At 40.4% G+C, this 21,387-nt stretch overlaps 1 protein-coding gene and 1 pseudogene across 9 annotated transcripts in view; one reads left to right on the forward strand and one right to left on the reverse strand.

The window, feature by feature from the left end:
- The window catches only part of CD274 (CD274 molecule), a 214,385-nt gene that overhangs the window by 146,469 nt on the left and 46,529 nt on the right, over positions 1-21,387 (reverse strand). The window lies entirely within an intron of this gene.
- Positions 7,983-21,387, forward strand: part of LOC129144640 (electrogenic aspartate/glutamate antiporter SLC25A12, mitochondrial-like) — a 37,236-nt pseudogene continuing 23,831 nt past the window's right edge.

Raw genomic sequence — 21,387 nt, forward strand, 5'->3', positions numbered from 1 at the left:
ACTGAAAGTTTTCTTGATATTAAGAAACAGGTCAATTTATTTTATTTCTTAGACTACACTACAAGAGACATGGAAGTAGCCAATGATGTTCCACTGACCTGAAGGACTTAAGGAAAATGTCAGCAGGTTCCTGCAGGTTCTCAGTACAGGACACAACCTGCATTTTTGCCCAGCTGGCATGCTGTTTAGAACAGGCTTCCTTCCTAGGGAGCACCTAGAGCTTGCATAGCACTTGGCCCACTACTATGGAACTAAAACCATACAAAGTACATTAGTCAGTTCACATGCAGCACAACTGTTACTAATCTCTTCTTCAAGTCAGTGACATTTTGGTTCCTGTTCTTTTAATCCATTTCTTTATTTAATACTATTAATATGGAGTAAATACTCTGAGGAAAGTAGAGAAATTGTTAAATGGATATATAAAGGATGTCATTCTCTGCTATTTCTTCCCTATCAGATCAGTGAGAAATTCTAAATTTTAAACTTTATCTTGAAACAGTAATTTCCCATCATGCAATATTTCAGAGTTAAAATAATTTATAACTTTGCAAAGATTGCTATCATAACAGAAATTGTTTAGTAATGGAAGAAAATACTGCCTAAGAAAAATTCATCAGGGCCTCCCGGTGGTGCAGTGGGTTGAGCGCAGAGCTGTGAAGCTGTCCGCAGCCTCTGCAGCTCCAGTTCAATCCTGGCCGGTTGGCGAGGGTCCCACCTGGCACGGCAGACCTCTCCTGTTGTGCCCGCTGCTCCTCTCAGCAGTGTATTTTGGTCCTTTTACCTGTTCTGCTCCCTGCTCTGTCTCTGGTGGACTCTCTCACCCTCCTGAGCCTCTGGCCTGTACCCCAGCTCTTGTATAAAACTAAAAAAATCTTTACAAAAAAAAGAAAGATTCATCAGAGGTCAGACAAGTGTTTTCCATGAGCAAGATGACTTCAGAGAAGTCAGGGAAAGTCAAAGTGCTGTGATGAAAGCAGGAAGGTGATTGGGGAAAGACAATGGAGTCTGAGGGTGTAAGCAGAACCACAGCAGTACTGAGTAATCTCAGCTGCCCAACTAAGTAAGCTGGCTGTTTACCAGAATTCTTGCTTACTTTGATTGAATGTTGAGGTAATGCTTTTCCTTTTTGGCTATGCAGAATGTTATTGTTCACCTGATGTTCCTTGACATAAATATTCTTTCTTCCTCTGTCCCTTTCTTTAAACTTGAAAATCATGCCATCCTCCACCCACCAAGATGCAGAAACTTCAAATTAGATCTGATTCTTTTCAGTAGTTTGCCATGAAGCTGGAGTGAACTTTGTCTGAGATTCAACTATTACTGAGGGAGCTACAACCATCTATATTAAAGGATGAAATTCTTAATTTTGAAGAATTTAAATCTTCTTACCAGACCAAATGCGGCAAAGGACAATGAAAAAATGATAGTCTTTTGGAAATAAGCAACTGGGTGTGCCATAAACATTCCGGAAAAAGGAGGCAGTTCCATGGTACAATCTGTTCGAAGTGTTGTATTCATGGTTGTACCAGATGAAAGATTACTAGATGCTGCTGAGATAAAGCTAATTGTGCATTTCTCATCTAATGTTCACATGTATTCTCAATGACACATTCACATATATTCATGATGATCTGTCACCCCACTGATGATTAGGATATGAAAAATCATATTAGCATTTGGGTTTTTCACTTGTGCAAAAAATATTTTTGGCATTACTGTATTTTCTGCTAATAAAACTTTTCATACTGAGGGGGAAAATCCATTTACAAGAGCAGATATAGAAAGAATCACCAAATGGACTTTTAATTGATCTTAAAAGATTTTTTCTTATTGAAATAATATTAATTGCAAGCAATCAAATGGGACATTAAATCTAGTTAATTTAGTTGGAGCCATATAAACTCAAGTATATTTCAAAGTGGAGTTCTACACTTAGTTTACTAGAGTATTCTAAAATACTCTAAAGTTAATTAAGTGTTTAAGAGGCAAATGAATAATCACATATAGAGAACAGACAACTCAATGTCATATGACCAAGAATTGGTTTAGCAAGGGAACCTACTTCATTTGTACTGTTTTAGATTTGAAAGCAATCTATAGAAAATACATGTAAAATGATATGAAAGCTTGTAGAATAGGAAGCTAAATGGTTTTCGTTTTATTTTTATTGGTTTTTAAAGCTGGTTTTTTTTTAAAGCTTTATTTATTCATGCATACAAGAACTGGAGCACAGGCCAGAGGTGCGCGAGGGCGAGAGAACTCACCAGAGACAGAGCGGGGAGCAGAACAGGCAGAACGACTGAAAACACTGCTGAGGGGAGCAGTGGGCAAGACAGGAGAGGTCTGCTGAGCCATGTGGGATTCTCACCGGCTGGCCGGGATCAAACCCACGCTGCAGAGGCTGCGGACAGCTTCACAGTGCGGCGCTCAATCGCCTGCTCCACCAAGGGAGGGCCATAAGATGGTTTTCATTTTAGTAGTCAATTCCTTTGACTTACAATTCCTTTGACTTAAAATACATACAGTTTTAGGCAGCATTTCTAGAAAAATGCACTTCAAGAGTACATTAATCTCCATTAAATGCCAGGAAACAATATTTAAGGGAATAAGTCAGTAACTACCATATTTCAAACTCCCAGATATGGTTAATCATTACCAGGCAACTAAGGTTTATTTACTCCTTACCAAAGGCCATCTTCTTCCATGGCTGCAATACCTCAGAGGCCATAAGAGACCTTAGTTAAAACCAGGAAGAGAGCTATTTGATACGGAAATTCCAAACCAGGAGAGCTAATGGGGTTTGGATGTTGGGGTTCAATGAGTGAATGGGGTCCTTGGGTTCTCTCTGAGAATGGTTTCGGAGAGTCTTCCATTCAGTGGCACTCTGCAAGTAGCTAAGGAAAAAGATGTTTGCATAGACACAAACAGGCAAAGGTTGCATTTTATAAGGTCAAGTTTATTAGGAAAAGGTTAAAGAAGAGGAGACAGGGCAGACACAGGTGGTCAGTCTTGGGAAAAGCCTGCCTCTTTCCACGGTAGGAGTCCTTCAATTATGTTCTATGGGGGGTGGGGGGATTCATTCTTCTGTGAAAATCTATTGTGAACTCTATCACTTCCAAGATCTCTTTGGGTTAATCTGTAAGGACTGGTGTTTCTTTGTAATGATGGACAATTATCCATAAACCCGCCTATAGATTTTGATCCGGGCCTATAGATTTCCTTATCAATCTGTGTCTAAAGATTTTCCATTGACATTTGAAAGACTTGTTAATCATTTCTACCTCCACCTTTAGTTTTTGGCCTTGTGAAGCTTCCATACTAAATTTTCTACTCTAAGCACCATCAGAACTAGGGCTGTGACCAGGAAACTCATGGCCCTGACAGGACAGAGAGGCACCCCTGGACACAAAAAGCAACTCCCCAGAACCTACCCTTGTCCATGTCCTCCATCACCTCCTCCACAAAGGCCCCGGAGACAAGGCTCCTGGCCCAGGAAACTGCATTCACTACCTCTGATGATCTGGTAACGTTTAAAGTGGTACAAGACAATCTGCAGTTATCCACCTACTGTTAATACACTCATAATCAGTTAACATCTTTAAGATACTTAATCCTCATGCTAGTAAAGACACCCTAAAACTTTCATGAGAAAATGATAATTCTATGCTTAACTGACTTCTCAAATAAAACATGTACCCTGTTGAAAGAGTTCTCAGTTGGGATTGTGTTCTCTCTGAATACCAGTAAGCCCTACAATAGTGGCTTCAATGAAACCCTGCTTATCACCTTAATGGTGGCTGCAGCTTCCACCTACCTTCCTAATCAGTTGTGTTTAGCATATAGGCTTCCTCCTATGATCCTATCACCTATTCCCAGTGTACATTTCAGGCAGGAAAAATACTCAAGCCATTGTATAGTTACAAAAGTTAGCAAGAGCTTAAGTCTTTATTGTAAAGGTAGACATGTTCATTACACTAAATTATAGCAATCAAAATAAAGTTGTGATCACCTTGTTCCCACAACCCAGAGTTTTACAACATAAATATTTGCTGAATAAACTTCTAAGAAAAGCAAAGGTTTGCCAGAAATCTCCACAAGTATGCTTATGTCACACTGGCCAGAACTATGAAACAGATACTGCTACTTACAAAAGACATGGGAAATGTTTCTAGTGCTTACAGCCTAGAGAATGAAGAGAGGCAAGGGAAAGGATCCGAGGGATATAGTGGGACAGAAGAGGCCTTGGAATCCAACAGACATAGGTAGGAATGCCAACTCCAGCACCTGCCAATGTGTGTGCATGGCACATTTGGTTTTTCTCTTTAAAAAAGCTTCCTTGTTATATTATTGTTGTTTAGGAACATGAATGCCTTTTGATTTGCCAATAAACTAAAGGCACAGACTTGCCTATGCCCTTAACAGTGGTAAGCCACATCTGCACATGTGCTTTCCAACATTTACTAGACAAGTTAATTGAACTAATTTGTTTTATTTCTCTGTAGAGGACAAGAACACCCACTTCACTGGACAGATGTACCACCTGTATAAGATCACCTAGGCAAAGAAAAAAGCTAACCTCCTGTTGGAAATTTATATGGCAAAAAAGTAGTTGCCTTGGAGGACAATCTTGCTTGAGTATTTGGAGAGTAATTTGCAAATGTAAAAGGATGAGGAACAGTAGATAGTCAAGTGTAGGAAAAGCGGAAAGGATGACACAGGCTGGGGGGCAGGTGGTTTAGGGCAGCAGGGGATAGAGGTGGTGACTCCAAGAGGGTTTGGAAAGGATGGAGCTTGGACCATTGAATGAAGTTCTAAATGGGAGCCCAAGCCTATAAAAGCTTGTAGAGGCAGACAGGGAAAGCAGCCTGAGGTCCAGGACTAGTAAACAGGCTGGGGACCCTAGGTCACATAGCTCTAATCTCCAGAGAAAAGCTGAAACGCCTGGACAAGAGACACCTGGTCCAAGATGCAGGCTCAGTCCTTATACCACCTGCTAGAATCTGGCAGATACTGATCCAGAATCCCAGTGAGGCTCCAGGATACTGGTACTATCCTTAAAATGTATGGGGACACAATTACATCCGTTTTGTAATGAAAGCTTGTGCCGCTGCACAACAGAAGAGGAAGGAGAGAGAATTAAATCATGGAAAGAAATTGGGACCCTCTGCAGTTGAGAACTCTAGTTTCCATTACTCTTCACTTTTCACTGGTTGTGGTCTGACTGCACCCAGTCAGAATTGTGACACCCAGGTATGGCTCCAGGGTTCCCTGGCTGACTATATTCAACAAGAGCTGCTGTGACAGAAGAATATGGGCTTTTCCCTCATAATTTGCTTTCCAATAAGGGTCTCACCGGTGGTCTCACACAAAGAAGAGAAAGCTGACTGAACACCAAATAGCTACACCTAAAATTCACATGGTGCTCTTCAATATCTGCAGCCAGAGAGACAGAACCGGGGAAAATGTGTGTAGGGGCTGTTAAGTGGCGCTTGGTGGGGACAAACAGAGGAGAGAAGGCTGCCAAAAACCAGGTGGAGGTAGGAAACTCTCTGAGTGCCTCAGGGTCTGTGGGCCAGACGGCAGGGATGCTGGATGGTAGGACAACTAGATAGGGCATTTCTACTTGAGGAGGCAGCAAGGAGGAGTGAGTCTTTATCAAGTGTGTTTGCACAGAAGGACATGAGGCAGAATTCAGAAACCTCTGCTAGGTAACTGTGTGGTAAACTGGAAGAGTCTTAGATTTAAAGACTCCTTGGAGGACGAGGAAGGGAGGAGGGAAGTCTGGCTTTCCTGTACTCCAAGAAATGCTTCCCCCTTTACCTTAATTTTAATTTATTTGTGTACTTCCCCAGAGGAGAGGGCCTAGCTTCCCACTCTTTGAATTGGGTCTTGGAGTTCATTTGTGTGAGAGGGGCTTGAGGAGAAAGAAAAGGGCCTGAATACATACCAGAGAACTAGAAGGGAGTCAAGGTAAGTTTGCCTTTTAGAAAAATTCCACTGATAATATGACTGACACTTAAAACCTTTGGAAGCTGCAATGGATTTTCTTAAAAAGTCAGATTTCAGAATGATGATTTCAGATTTGAGAATGATTCCTCAAATCTGGAATGCTTTTGAAAAATAGATGTAAAGCAGTTATAAAGAAATTAAGTAGCAAGGGGAACTTTCACAGTTAGGCAAATGTAAAATGCAGTGGGTCACAATTAAATTTTGATAAGGGAAACACAATTGTGAATATTAAGTGTTCTGTGTTTAATTGCATATATTATGATCAACCACAACTATATAATATAGGCTATATGTGAATGATGTATGTATCAAGTGACTGTAACCTCATATAAAGTCATTGTGCACATCACAAGCATTTACTTCCCCTTCGTGGGTCTCAAACATGATTGTGATTTACTTTACTTTCTTACATTGTTGGTCAGCCATTGATTTATGCAAGATATACACAATTTTTATAAGATGAATTCAAGAGCACCACAGGGTCTAGAAATTTAATGATTCAAAGTAGGGAAAGGCAGAGTTAAGGGATACAGTGGGACAGAAGAGGACTTGGAATCCAACAGACATAGGCAGGAATGCCAACACACAGGCTAATGTGTGTGTACTAGGTCAGAATTAAATTTTAATAAGGGAAACACAATTGTGAAAAATAAGTGTTTTATATTAAATAACATTCATGTTTGGAGTCTTTTTTGGTACTAAAACTTAAAATTGCATAAGGATTATACGTGAAGTTAAGGAGAGAGTTTACATGACTGAAAGTTTTCTTTTTTTTTTTAAGATTTATTTATTTATGCATACAAGAGCCAGGGTGTAGGATCCACCCCAGGGGTGTAGGATGTAAGAGGATTCACCAGAGACAGAATGGGGAGCAGAACAGGCAGACCTACTGAAATACACTGCTGAGGGGAGCAGTGAGTGAGACAGGAATGGTCTGCTGAGCCACGTGGGTCAGCTTCCTGGCCAGGAGCTACAAGGGCTGCCTATAGCTTCATAGTGCTGACTTAACCTCTTGTGCCAGCAGGGAGGCCCCTAAAAGTTTTCTTGAGGTTAAGGAACATAGGTCAATTTATTTATATCCCTTAGACCACACTACAAGAGATATGGAAGCAGTCAACGATGTCACTGACCTGAAGAACTTAAGGAAAATGTCAGCGGGTTCCTGCAGGTTCTCAGCACAGGACACAACCTGCATATTTGCCCATGCTGGCATGCTGTTTAGAACAGGCTTCCTTCCTAGGGAGCACCCAGAGCTTGCATAGCGCTTGGCCCACTGCTATGGAACTAAAACCATACAAAGTACATTAGTCAGTTCACATGCAACACAACTGATACTAATCGCTTCTTCAAGTCAGTGACATTTTGGTTCCTGTTCTTTTAACCCATTTCTTTATTTAACACTAGTAATATGGACTAAATACCCTGAGGAAAACAGAGAAATGGATGCATAAGGGGTGTCGTCTTCTCTATTTCCTATCTATTAGATCATGTCAGTCAGAAACTCAAAATTTTAAACTTTATTCTGAAGCATAATTTGCCACTATAGAACATTTCAGAATTAAAAATAACCCATATACTTTCCAAAAATTGCTGTCATAACACAGAGCTTGTTTAGTAATGGAAAAAAATTACTGGCTAAGAAAAATTCATCAGGGGTCAGAGAAGTGTTTTCCATGAGCAAGATGATTTCAGAGAAGTCAGGGAAAATCAAAGTGCTGTGATGGAACAGGAAGGTGACTGAGGAGAGACGATGGAGTCTGAGGGTGTAAGCAGAACCATAGCAGTGCTTAGTAATCTCAACTGCCCAACTAAGTAAGCTGGCTGTTTAGCTATCAGAATTCTTGCCTGCTCTGATTGGATGTTGAGGCAATGCTTTTCCTTTTTGGCTATGCAGAATGTTATTGTTTTCCTGATGTTCCTTGACATAAATATTCTTTCTTCCTCTGTCCCTTTCTTTAAACTTGAAAATCATGCCATCCTCCGTCCACCAAGATGAAGGAACCTTAAACAGGATATTGGAATCTGATCCTAGTTTGCTAGAGGAGATGGAGTCCACCCTGCCTGAGAGTCAATCATCACTGAGGGAGCTACAACAATCTGCATTAAAGGATGCAAGTCTTAATTCTGAAGAACCTAAGAAAAATCTCACAACCATACTAAATGAAGGAGAAGACAAAAAAAACAATAGTCTCCCAGAATTAAACAACTCGGTCTTTGATAAAGTGGTCTATACATCCTGGTTAGTTCCTGTGGGAGTGCGTACAAGGTGTTGTAGAGACGGTTGTGCCAGACTACAGGTTATTAGATACTGCTGAGATGAAGGTAATTGTGCATCACTCATCTAATGTTCACATGTACTCTCAATGACACGTTCATGACGATCTGTCACCCCATTGATGATTAGGATATGAAAAATTATATTGGCATTTGGGCTTTTTACTTGTGCAAGAAAATATTCCTGGCATTACTGTACTTTCTGCTGAAAGGGCTTTTCATACTGAAGGGACTTCTGCCTTTTTCATTAAAATTATAATTATGTTATTGTTATCAGTGCTGCTAACTTAAAGTTGCAATAAAATATCATTTTAATCATACAAAACAACTCAAGAAAAAATTTAAAAATAGGTATGCCTAGCAAAATGCTATTCTTGTGGTAGTGAGAAAGAACAACTCTATTAATGAAATCTGTATTTGATAAATTAAAATATTCCCCCACTCTTTTTCCTCCAGCCTAAATTCCCAAAATCATTTCATGGCTCAATATTAAGAAAACTATTTTAGTAGCAAATGAAATAAGTAAAAATAACATACACAGTATCTAACACTAGGTACATTAATTAGACCAAAATATTTTTGTTGATATTAACTGTTAAAGCATATATAGAAATAACCATCAAATGGAATTCTGATTTATCTTAAAAGATTTTTTCTTATTGAAATAATATTAATTGTGAACAATCAAATGGGACATTGAATCTAGTTAATTTAGTTGGAGCCACATGAACTCAAGTATATTCAAACTGGAGTTCTTCATTTAGTTCTACTATCTATGATTCTCTAAAGTTAGCCACATAGAGAGGAGAATAGACAACTCAGTTTCATGTTACCCAAGAACTGACCTGGGCCTATAGATTTTCCACCACTCACCTGGGCCTATAGATTTTCCCTATCAATCTGTGCTTTAGGATTTTTCCATAGTCAGGTTAACAACTTGTTTTAATAGAACTACACACTGCTATCATTTGACAATGATGAGCAAACCCTCTGAAATCAGCAGCTATCTGAAATCAGAATTACTCTCAAGTGGTGCTGGGAAAACTGGACCAGCATAAGCAAAAGTATGAAACTAGACCACTACCTCACACCATGCACAAAAATCAACTGAAAATGAGTAAAAGATCTGAACACAAGACCTGAAACCATAAAATAAATAGATGAGGGCCTCCCAGGTGGTACAGTGGTTGAGCACTGGGTTGTGAAACTGCCGGCAGCCTCTGCAATGCTGGTTTGTTCCCTGGCCGAAGGGTGAGGTGGGCGAGGGTCCCACATGGCACACAGACCTCTCCTGCCACCTGCTGCTCCCCTCAGCAGTGTACTTCGTTAGTCTGCCTTTTCTGCTCTCTGCTCTGGCTCTGTTGAATTCTCTCATCCTCCCACGCTCCTGACAGTACCCAGTGCTTGTATAAATAAATAAATAAATAAATAAATATTTAAAAATATAGAGAGATGAAAATATAGGTAAAACATTACAAGACATATATCTCAGTAACATTTTTAAAACTCATGCTCCAAAGCAAAGAAAATGAAGGAAAAGATAAACACCTGAGATTACAGCAAACTGAAAAGCTTCTGTTCAGCAAAAGAGATATTGACCAAAACAAAGAGACACCCCACTGATTGGGAAAAAATTTTTTCACTCCATATGACTGATAAGAGACTGATCACGAAGATACACAAAGAACTCACACAACTCAACAAAAACAAAGAAACGATCCAGTCCATCATTGAGGCATCCTGAAGTTGACTACTCCTCAGTGAGCCCTGACTGCCCCCTTGTGGCTGGTCATTCATACTTCTGACTCAGTGGTAATACAATTTTATTTGACTGACAAAACTGCCTGATCCACCATCTGCATTCCCTAACCTTTCTCTCCTTATTTAGCAAAATGTTGTTATTTTAGAGGGCAAATACTTCAGAGAGTCCTGGTATAAGATAGTTATAATCTAGCAGTAAACAATCCTCTATAATCTATAACCAAAAGAACCACACACCAGCCCAGTTAACTCTTTCTTCAGAGATTGAGGCTCCTTGTTAGAATCTATAAACATGTTCTGGGTTTTAAATTTACATACATACACACACTCAGGGCATACATATTTTTGACATGTTTTTTTCCAGCAACACTTCAGCCTCTGAAGCATTGAACAGACACAGACACTGCCTTTGTGTAGCTTGAGGATGTGGGGCACAAATAAATGTGAATAAACTTATAGAGCTAAATACCATAAAGGAAATGAGTGGTTTTTTTGAGAAAACTGTAGTTTCAACAACCAAGCAAAAGGGCAAGAAATGCATTCCACTAGAAGGAGCCAAATCTTATCTGTGAAGTAGCCCCAAATTTCACGGAATTAGTCTCCCCAGTGAGGAAGGCAAAGAAAAAAAAAAAAAAAAAAGACTTACCATTTTAAAAGGTGCCTGCTACCCACTATACTCTCAGAGGTCTGTAGAAGCACAAGAAGCACAGTCTGAGCTGGTGCCTTGTCCCACATGGAGGCGTTCTCACCAGATGCTTATGTGCTCAGAAGACTGATAAATATGCACACCCAAATCAGTGGAGTATGGGTACAGATGCAGGATGGTTACACAGCCACATTCTTGGGTAGAGGTTCAGGTGCAGGGTAGATGTCTAGTGGACAACAGTTAGGGTGTGGGCTGGATCTGGCTGAGGGACCCAGGGATGCAGGGTCTCCTGTGTCTGCTGTGGCTCAGGCTCCTGTGGATTTGGTTCTCCCTTGAGCTGGGCACCATCAGCAGAACCAAGAAGCTGTGCAGTAAGCAGGTGCTAAAAGAAGTAGTAAACTCTGGGGGTACTAACTAGAGTCATTTCAAGGAAACCCCTCATGCACAGCTGCATTCTGAGGCCATGGAAGTTGAAACCTTTATTCACAACCTGTTCGAAAGCTCCCAAACCACTTTCCGGGTCTGGGGAAGAGGCACAAACTCAGGTAAAAATCTAAACCAAAGGCATGTTTGTTCATCTCTGTACTTTTCTTATACCCAAGTCTGTTCTGCCAGATAATGAGCTGCCCTAGCAAAAGAGATTTGTGCCTAAAACACAGTAAGTAAAAATTTCATAAACTAGTCCGTAGAGGATATACAAAAATTCTATGAAGCTTTTCTTCTTTAACTTAGTGGGGTAAATTTATACATATAAGTCTGCACATTTAAGAATGCTGTTTTTTTCCCTTCCTAAAGTATCCCATCACCTGGCAAACTCAATTTGGTCCTTCAATGCCTAAAATAGGTGTCATTTTTCCTGTGAAGTCATCACTGATTTTCTATAGCCACTCACTCCATTCTGTATTCTACTACAGTATCTAACACTTAGTTCTGTTTTGACTATTTTTTTTTGTGTGTGTGTGGGACCCTCACTGGTGGCTGGGGATCGAATTGGCGCTGCAGAGGCTGCGGGCAGCCTCGCAATCCAGAGCTCAACTGCTGCGCCACCAGGGGAGGCCCAGTTCTGTTTGACTATTATTAGGACCAGCTATAGATCAGTCTGGCCCAGTACAAGATAAATATGCAGGGCCCCATTTTTTTTTTAAATAATAAATTTTATTTTTATATTCCCCATACAATTGCAGCCCCCCCATTCTGACCCCAATCCCTCCCTCCCGCCCCCGCCCCCTAAAAGTGTCTCTGGTTCATAGTTTTTTGTTGATTTTGATTTTCACTTTCTTATAGTTATTCATTTTCCTGGGCCCCATTTTTAAAAGCAGGAAGGGCAAGTAAAGATGTTGAGTCACAAGTAAGGCTATAATATGGCAAGGCAAATTTCTAGTTTTGATTGAGTGAATGTTATCTTTTTGGGCTGAATGACTGGTCTTTTGGCTCCACCAGGGCTCTTCCTTGGACAGTCAACATCCTATAGTGCTGGAGAGCAGCCTCTCCATGATGCAAAGTCAGTAGCCTTACCTTGGGAAACTAAGAAGGAGAAAGATGTGACCTCTGGACCAGCGGCACAGGGGCAGTCCTCCAATCTATAAATCATTCATTGGATTGTTCTAATTTTTGAAGAATAATGTAATACACAGATGAAGAGATCTATTGTCCCATTCCGCAGAGTCCCAGAAAACCTACAGTCTTCCTTCACTTTTTCCCCATTTGTCTTTTTAGTCCAATCGTATGAGTTTCTTCTGGTAGAATCAATCCTTATTCCTGGCTTCTACTAAAATAGCTGTTTAGATTCTTGGTTATTCTCATTGGGGATTGATTGTACAGCCACATTCATGGTGTCCTCTCCAAAGAGCACTTTTCATTTTCTACAATATGAATAGCTGAGGATCTTCCAAATCTTCAAGTTCTGGTCCCTTAACAATTCTCTCAATTTATCCCCCTCCTCTAGCATTGTACTATAAGCAGTAAGGAGAAACAGACTACAGCTCAACACTTCACTTAGAAATCTCAACTTAATAACCACAGTCATCACTGTTAACTCCTACTGCCATCAACACAAAACACAATTTAGACAAGTTCTTGGCCACTTCATAACACAGATCACCTTCCCTAGGGATTCAATAACATGTTCATCATTTCTGCCTGAGATCTCATGCAGAAACACCATTATCACTTATTTTACAACTAGTAATCTCCTTGGGGTTATCTAGGCTGCTTTTAGCATGCTCTCAAATCCCCTCCAGTCTCAAACATATTCAGTTCCAAAATGTCTTGCACATTCTTAGGTTCCTGTTGCACTAACACCTCACTTCTCTCTACCAAAACCTGTATTAGTTTGTTAATAAAGTAGCACAGTGTGGGTGGCTTGAACATTTGTGATCTATTTTTTCAGTCCTAAGTCTGTGAAAAATGCCTACAGGGAAAACTTCTGTTAGGGCATCTCTCCTCAATTTGCCAACAGTTTTGTCCTCATATATCCACATGTGTCCATTTCTCTGTGGGAATGACTTATACTGGATTAAGGGACCACCTTCATGACTCCATTCGAACTTCGTTATCTCCTGACAGACTACATATCCAAAATAGTCACATCCAAAGGAGTCAGGGTAAGCCTCCAACAAATGAATTTTGGGGGAACTCAAGTACACAACATTGCAAGAAATTATGTAAATTATCTCTAGTACTGGCATCCTCAAGTGTTAAGGTAAGCAAGGCAGGAAATGAAAAGGGCAACTAGGTCAGTCAACCCAATATTTTGGCTCTGCTTTATGGTCTTATGCCAACAACAACTCATTCAAAGATGTTAATCTGTGTCTATTCACCTTGACCAATTTGGTTAACTCCAACTAGTGATACAAGAGATACAGTGAGGGAAGTTGGGATCAACATGGCGGCGGGGAAATGCTGCGAGTAAGTCCTCCCATAAAAGAAAAAGTTAATACAGAAGAAAAGCAGCAGGTCCCTGCGAGAACTGGGACACAGAAGATAAACGGGTGACTCTGGCAAACTGCCTGAAAAGGAAAGTTGCCATAAAAGAGGACGAGGAGAGGAAAGCTCAGAACTCTGCTACCCTCTCCCACCCACAAAGTCGGCACTCTCTGATCAACAGAAAGGAGGGGAACAAAACCAACAGGAACAAATTGCAGATCAAGTGGGACACTGAGTAGAAAAGAACTATTTCAGGCACCACACCCTGCGAATGGGAGTTGTGGAGAACCATGCAGGAATCACCAGGGAGGTGAGTGAACAGCTCCAGGCACCATTAGAGGAAGATAAGGACTCCAAGGAGACCTACAAATAGCCCAAGGCCAGCCGTGTGGAAAAGCAGTGAGCTCGAAAAGCATATGCAGATCAGGGCTGCCCAGCTCCCCACACCCATGACCTAGGTTTGTGGGGAGAGGTGCGGGAGCTGTCACTGAGGTGAATGTCCTTCACTGAGTAATCAAAAACCAGGCGCCCAGACATGGGAGCAGGGTGCAAAAAGCGCCATTTCTGTGGAGACTGAACTGGGCTACAGCTTGCATCCTACATCTGAGGGCTTCAGAACTGAGACCTGGGGCACAAAATTCGGGGAGTGGGATCCCCATGACGGCGGGGCACAGGGCAGACACAGCATCCCCACGCCATTGAGGCGCTCCACGCCACCCGCACTCTCATCCCCCCGACCCACGGGGGAAGGGGGGTGGAATGGGGGGTGAACAGTTCTGGAAGGACACTAGGAAGATCTCTGGTGAAACCTAGCGACCAGAACAAAATCACCGACACCCTGATAGTTGGAAATCAGGGATCCCAAAAACACCCTCAGGCTCTGAGAGAGGGTGGGCCGCACAAACGTAAGAAAGGAAATAAGGTGTGGAGCAAGAACCCATTCTGGAACTGAAAGCCAGGTGCAGGATCCAGGGTGTAGGATGCACCATAGCAGCGGGCACTGTACAGAGTGACAGCCAGCATTTTGGATCCGATAGCCCTGGAACTGAGACCTAGAGTGCAGAATTCAGGGCACGGGATCCATACAGCTGCAGGCACAGCACCGGGTGAACACGGGGCAGACACAGCACCCAGCTTGAATAAGATCCCCTATGTTGAGGTGCTCCTCTCTGCCCCCATCCGTTTCTCAGAGAACCACTGGGAAAAAGTACAGGTCAGCAAGTATGGGTCTCTGGCACTACCTTGTTTGTGACCAGAACAAAATCACCAACAAGCTGATTCCCTGTTGGAACTGAGTAAATACGGAGGGAGGGAACTGTAAGGGACAGTGCCCAGCAACACAGCATCAACACCCTGGTGGAGTTTTGGCCTACTAGTGCTGGTCTCAGTCTGGTAAATAGTTTCTGATACCCCTAAATGAGCACTCCAAAGAGATGCCCGCCAACACCAGTGGCACAATGTCCCAACACATAGAATTAATTACAAAGCAAACAACAGGGAGAAGAAAAAATATAAATAACCAAGCAAGCCTGCAGGAGGACACACCACAAAAAGAAATACAGTCACCAGAGCTCAACAATGACATGAAAGAACTTCTCAGCCTTTCAGATAGAGAATTAATGATCATCATGATTAAAAAGCAGAAGGAAAACAAAAAGGAAAAAAATGATTTGAGACAAATAATCACTGAACTGAAGAATGAAACTGAGACCTTAGGAAGGGAAAGAAAAGAAATGCAGGAGATTAAAAGATTACTATAGGAAATAAAGAACTCTGGGAAAAGCAATGAAAACAGAATCGATGAAATGGAAGAACAGATCAGTACTATCGAAGATACAGAAATAAAAAGAGCCAAAAGAGAAAAGGAGAGAGGAGTGCAAATGAAGAAGTATAAGGTTACTCTTAGACAATTATCAGACTCCATGAAGAGAGGAAATGTAAGAGTTATAGGCATTCCAGAAGGTGAGGAGAGAGACAAAGGAACTGAAAAATTATTCAAGGAGATAATTGAAGAAAACTTCCAAGCATGAAAAAGGAGACGAATATAGACATACAAGAAGCGAGAAGAACGCCCAATTACCACAATGAAAAGAAAACTACAGCAAGACACCTAATAGTAAAGCTTGCAAGAATCTAAGACAAGGAAAAAATAATAAACTGGCAAGGGGGAAGAAAGAGATAACTTATAAGGGAAAACTGATCAGGTTAACTTCAGACATTTCCAAACAAAGACAGCACAAAAAAAGGAAATTACAGGCTAATATCCCCAATGAACACTGATGCAACAATCCTCAAAAAAATCCTTGCCAACAGAATCCAACAATGCATCGAGGAGATAGTACAACACAATCAAGTGGGATTCATCCCAGGGGCACAAGGATGGTTCAACATACAAAAATCGATAAGTGCAATCCAACACATCAACAAAGAGAAAAATATGATCATATCAATAGATGCTGAGAAAGCATTTGACAAAGTCCAACATCCATTTATGATGAAGGCCCTTGAAATTCTTGGGATAGAAGGAACATACCTTAACATGATAAAGGCCATATACGACAAACCCAGTGCCAACATTATTCTCAACGGCAAAAAGCTGAAGGCCTTTCCTTTAAGATCAGGAACAAGACAAGGATGTCCTCTCTCACCACTGCTCTTCAAAATAATACTGGAGGTCCTAGCCAGGGCAATAAGACAAGAGAAAGACATAGAAGGAATCCGAATAGAGAAAGAAGAAGTAAAACTATCACTATTTGCAGATTATATGATAATATACATAGAGAACCCTAAAAACTCCACAGAAAAAAACTACTCAAAATAATCAACCAGTTCAGTAAAGTAGCAGGATACAAAATCAACACACAAAAATCAGTAGCCTTCCTATTCACAATCAATCAATCGGAAGAAGAAGAAATCAAGAAAATCATCCCTTTTATAACTGAAACCAAAAAAAAACAAATACTTGGGAATAAACCTAACAAAAGAGGTAAAAGACCTATATGAAGAAAATTATAAAACACTGTTAAAAGAAATTGAAGAAGACACAAAGAAATGGGAAGACATCCCCTGCTCATGGATTGGAAGAATCAACATTATTAAAATTGCCATCCTCCCAAAAGCAATATACAGATTCAGTGCTATTCCAATAAAAATTCCAATGACAATCTTCAAAGAAATAGAACAAATACTGATAAAATTCATATAGAACCACAAAAAACCACGAATAGCCAAAGCCCTACTGATGAAAAAAAAGGAGAAAGGAGGTATCACACTTGCAAACTTCAAGCTATACTACAAAGACATAATAATTAAAACAGTTTGGTATTGGAACAAAAACAGACACACAGACCAATGGAACCGAACAGAGAGCCCAGAAATAAAACCAAACTTATATGAACAACTAATCTTTGACAAAGGAGCAAAGAACATGCAATGGAACATGGACAGTTTGCTCAATAAATGGTGCTGGGAAAACTGGACCTCCACATGCAAAAAAATGAAACTAGACCACTACCTCTCACTGTGCACAAAAATCAACTCAAAATGGATAAAAGAACTGGACATAAGACCTGAAACCATAAAATATATAGAAGAAAATATAGGCAAAACACTACAAGACACACATCTCAGAAACATCTTTAAAGACTCATCACCCAAAGCAGTGGTAGTGAAGGCAAAGATAAATACCTGGGATTACATCAAACTGAAAAGCTTCTGTACAGCCAAAGAGACATTAACCAAAACACAGAGACACACCACTGACTGGGAAAAAATCTTTGCGCTCCATTCAACTGATAAGGGACTGATCACAATGATATACAAAGAACTCACAGGGCTCAACAAAAACAAAATAAACAATCCAGTCAAGAAATGGGAAGAAGAACTCAAAAGACATTTCTCCAAAGAGGAAATGCAAATGGCCAACAGGCATATGAAAAAATGTTCAACATCCCTTATAATCAGGGAAATGCAAATCAAAACCACACTGAATACCACCTTACACCAGTAAGAATGGCACATATCAAAAAAACAAGCAACAACAAATGTTGGCGAGGATGTGGAAAAAAAGGAACTCTCCTACATTACTGGTGGGAGTGCAAACTGGTCCAACAACTGTGGAAAGCTGTCTGGAGGTTCCTCAGTCTACTAAAAATGGAGCTACCATATGACCTGGCAATTCCACTACTAGGGATCTACCCAAAGGACACAAAAACAGTGATTCAAAAGAGCACCTGTACACCTTGTTTATTGCAGCACTATATACAATAGGTAAAACCTGGAAATAACCCAAATGCTTAAACATAGATGACTGGATCAAGAAGATGTGGTATACATACACAATGGAATATTATGCAGCAATCAAAAAAGATAAACTCATGCCATTCGCAGCAATGTGGATGGAGCTAGAAGGAATTATGCTCAGTGAAATAAACCAGAAGGAAAAAGAAAAATATCACAAGGTTTCACTTATAACAGGAACATAGGGGAGCCAAATAAGACATCAATGTAAAAAAATAATAACAGTACAAAACACAAAGCAAAAACAGACAATTACAAATCAGAGACACACTGCAGAGGAGGAGGAGGGAGAGGGATTAGAGGGAGGGAGGTAGAACAGGAGACTGTGGTGATGGTGCATGGGTGCTCTGGGGAAGGAAATTCTATGGGGACTCAACCTGAGGGGGTGGGGGAAGCAAATATTGTTTAAAAAAATTTTTAAATTAAAAATTTAAAAAAAAACTAAAAAAAAAAAGAGAGATATAGTGACAAAAATAAAACAGGAATGTAGGAACCCAGCAGATGTGTGTAGCAATCCCATGTGTAGCCTCACAGCTATATGTTGGCATATCTATTTTTTCTACTTAAATAAATTTCTTTATTCCATTTTAAGTTCATGCAAAGCACTTTAATTGTGTCCTCACAAAGCCATGATCTTCAGTTTCTCAGTGACCCCTAACTGTGGGGTAAACTCACATATGGTACTTGTGTAAATCAAAGTTCGAGTGGACAAGTGAGTTTACCTCTCTCAGTTCTATCTTTGTAAATGGGAAATGACTAAATCAGTGGACAGTGGTAAGGATTCCCTGAGACCACCTGTAGGGTAAGGTAAAAAATCAGGCTTTTCTGCCTCCCCGCCATCAGGATAGATGACGGATCCTTGTGGTCCTAAGTGCATGCCTGATGGCGGGCACCTGGAGTAGGGTGTGGGCATAGGTAGATGGGATTCACCTGGGCTAAGACTGTGCTTTTTTTAAGGGCGGTGTCTCAGGGACGCCAGTAGAAGCCGAAAGAGAAGCCAAAAGAGAAGCTGAGAGAGAAGCAAGAGAAGCAGAAGCTGAGAGAAGGCCAGAGAGCCCATATAGAGTGAAGATTTGCTTGGGGCTGGGAGGACTGCCAGCCTCCCAGCCCCCCAGCACCCTTGCCTGCTGTGTACCAGGTAAATCCCAGTAAAAGACCTGCAAAAACCACGGAGGACTCTGACTTCTCCTTTACCCGGTCTGCATGGGATCTGATCAGGAAGGACCTGATCAGTGTCCTTCCTGCCCTTACACCACCGATGTAGAGGGCTCACAAACCAAAGTACTTAATAAATATATGTTCTTACCCTCTCAATTCCAAACTCATGATCTGCTTAGAGATTATTAATAATCCATTTAACTCTCAAGCATCAAAACACGTAAGTCAGGAGATATGTCTAAAGTTTTGAGTCCTCAAATTTAAAAAACCCTTTTCATATTCTTTGCATCTCTTATAACATGATATACCCAAATGATTATCTGAACATATAAATCTTGGTTGCCTTGTTCAATTATTTCTTACATAGGTCAATTTAAAATTGAGGTAATTTCAATTGCAAAAGCTGACAGAACATCAGTTTGAAAGTGAAAGCTATTGAAAAAATAGGCTACATATACATAAAAAAGAAAATTATGTGTATTATATTTCTTGACTGCAGATGAAACAAGATGCTTCTCCAGAAGAAGTTATGATGTGGGCCAAAAAAAAAAAAAAAAAGTAAAAATGTGATAGATACACAAGGAAAACATAAAATATATCAAAACATGACCATTTACAGCTATCATGTTGTTTTGAATTTAAACACTAGTGTATTTGTTAAGTATTGTCTTACATATGCATGTAATATTTAGCTTCATAATAACAAAAAACAGACCACAGTATAGACTGTGAAACTTAAAACTCCAATGGAAACATAGTAGAAATGGGAAATTCTTTTTTATTTTAATTTTTTACATCATTGTTCATTTTTAAACATAATTTGCTTCCCCCAACCCCTTCAGGTGTAGTCCCCATAGTTTCCTTCACCAATGCACCCATGCACCATCACCTCAGTCCTCTGTGCTCCTCCCTCCCTCCCTTTAATCCCTCTCCCTCCTCCTCCCCTGCGTATGTCTCTGATTTATAGTTGTCTGTTTTTGCTTTGTTGTGTTGTACTGTTATTATTATTATTATTATTATTTTATTTATTTATTTGTTTGTTTGTTTGTATACATGCACTGGGTACAGTCAGAAGCGTGGGAGGGTGAGAGAATTCACCAGAGCCAGAGCTGGGAGCAGAGCAGGCAGAAAGACCGAAGCACACTGTTGAGGGGAGCAGTGGGCGGCAGGAGAGGTCTGCGCGCCGTGTGGGACCCTCCTCCGGTGGCCGGGGAGCAGCCAGGGATTGAACCGGCGCCACAGAGGCCGCGGGCAGCTTCGCAACCCAGCGCTCAACCGCTGCGCCACCGGGGAGGCCACTGTTATTATTTTTTTACACCTTTGTCTTATTTGGTTCCCCTTATATTGCTGCTGTAAGTGAAAACATGCAATATTTTTCTTTTTCCTTCTGGCTTATTTCACTGAGCATAATTCCTTCTAGCTCCATCCACGTTGCTGCAAATGGCATGAGTTTATCTTTTTGACTGCTGTATAATATTCCATTGTGTATATATACCACATCTTGATCCAGTCATCTATTTTGGGGTATTTAGGTTGTTTCCAGGTTTTATCTGCAATCAACATAAGTGTACAGGTGGTCTTTGAATCAATGTGTTTGTGTCCTTTGGGTAGATCCCTAGAAGTGCAATTGCCAGGTCATATGGTAGCTCCAGAAATGGGAAATGATTACATGCACCCACCATTATGAGTAATCAAATGCTGAGTTATGAGTTTACACATCTGACCTTGATTGTACTGAGGCATGTACGAATTGCTGTTGAATTTGGCACATGGTTTTTCAACATCTAGTTAGTTATTCACATCTATTGGGATTTTGTCCTTTGTTTGGGTTGATGTGATGTGCCACATTGATTGATTTGTGGATGACAAAATACTCTTGCTTCCATGGAACAAATTCCACTTGATCATGGTATATGATTCTCTTAATTTAGTGTTGAATTCAGCTTGTTAATATTTACTTGAGATTTTCTGCATCTATGTTCATCAGGGATACTAGCCCGTAATTCTCTTTGTTTGTAGGGTACTTGACAGGTTTTGGTATCAAAGTAATGTTGGCATCAAGAATAATGAGATTCCAAGTACTCTTTGATCTTAAAGTAACTGGAACGCACTGAGAGAAAAATTGATATTAATTCTTCTTTAAATGTTTAGTAGAATTCAGCAGTGAAGTCATGTGGCCCTTGGGTTTTTTGTTTTGTTTTGTTTTTTGCTTTTGGTTGGGGATGTTTTTGATTACTAACTCATCTCCATAGTAGTGATTGGTCTGTTCAGATTTTATATTTCTTCATGATTCATTCTTGGTAAATCGTATA

This window comes from Talpa occidentalis, unplaced genomic scaffold (assembly GCF_014898055.3).
Source record: "Talpa occidentalis isolate TD23 unplaced genomic scaffold, MPIMG_talOcc4v2.1 talOcc4.7, whole genome shotgun sequence".
Classification (NCBI taxonomy): Eukaryota; Metazoa; Chordata; class Mammalia; order Eulipotyphla; family Talpidae; genus Talpa; species Talpa occidentalis.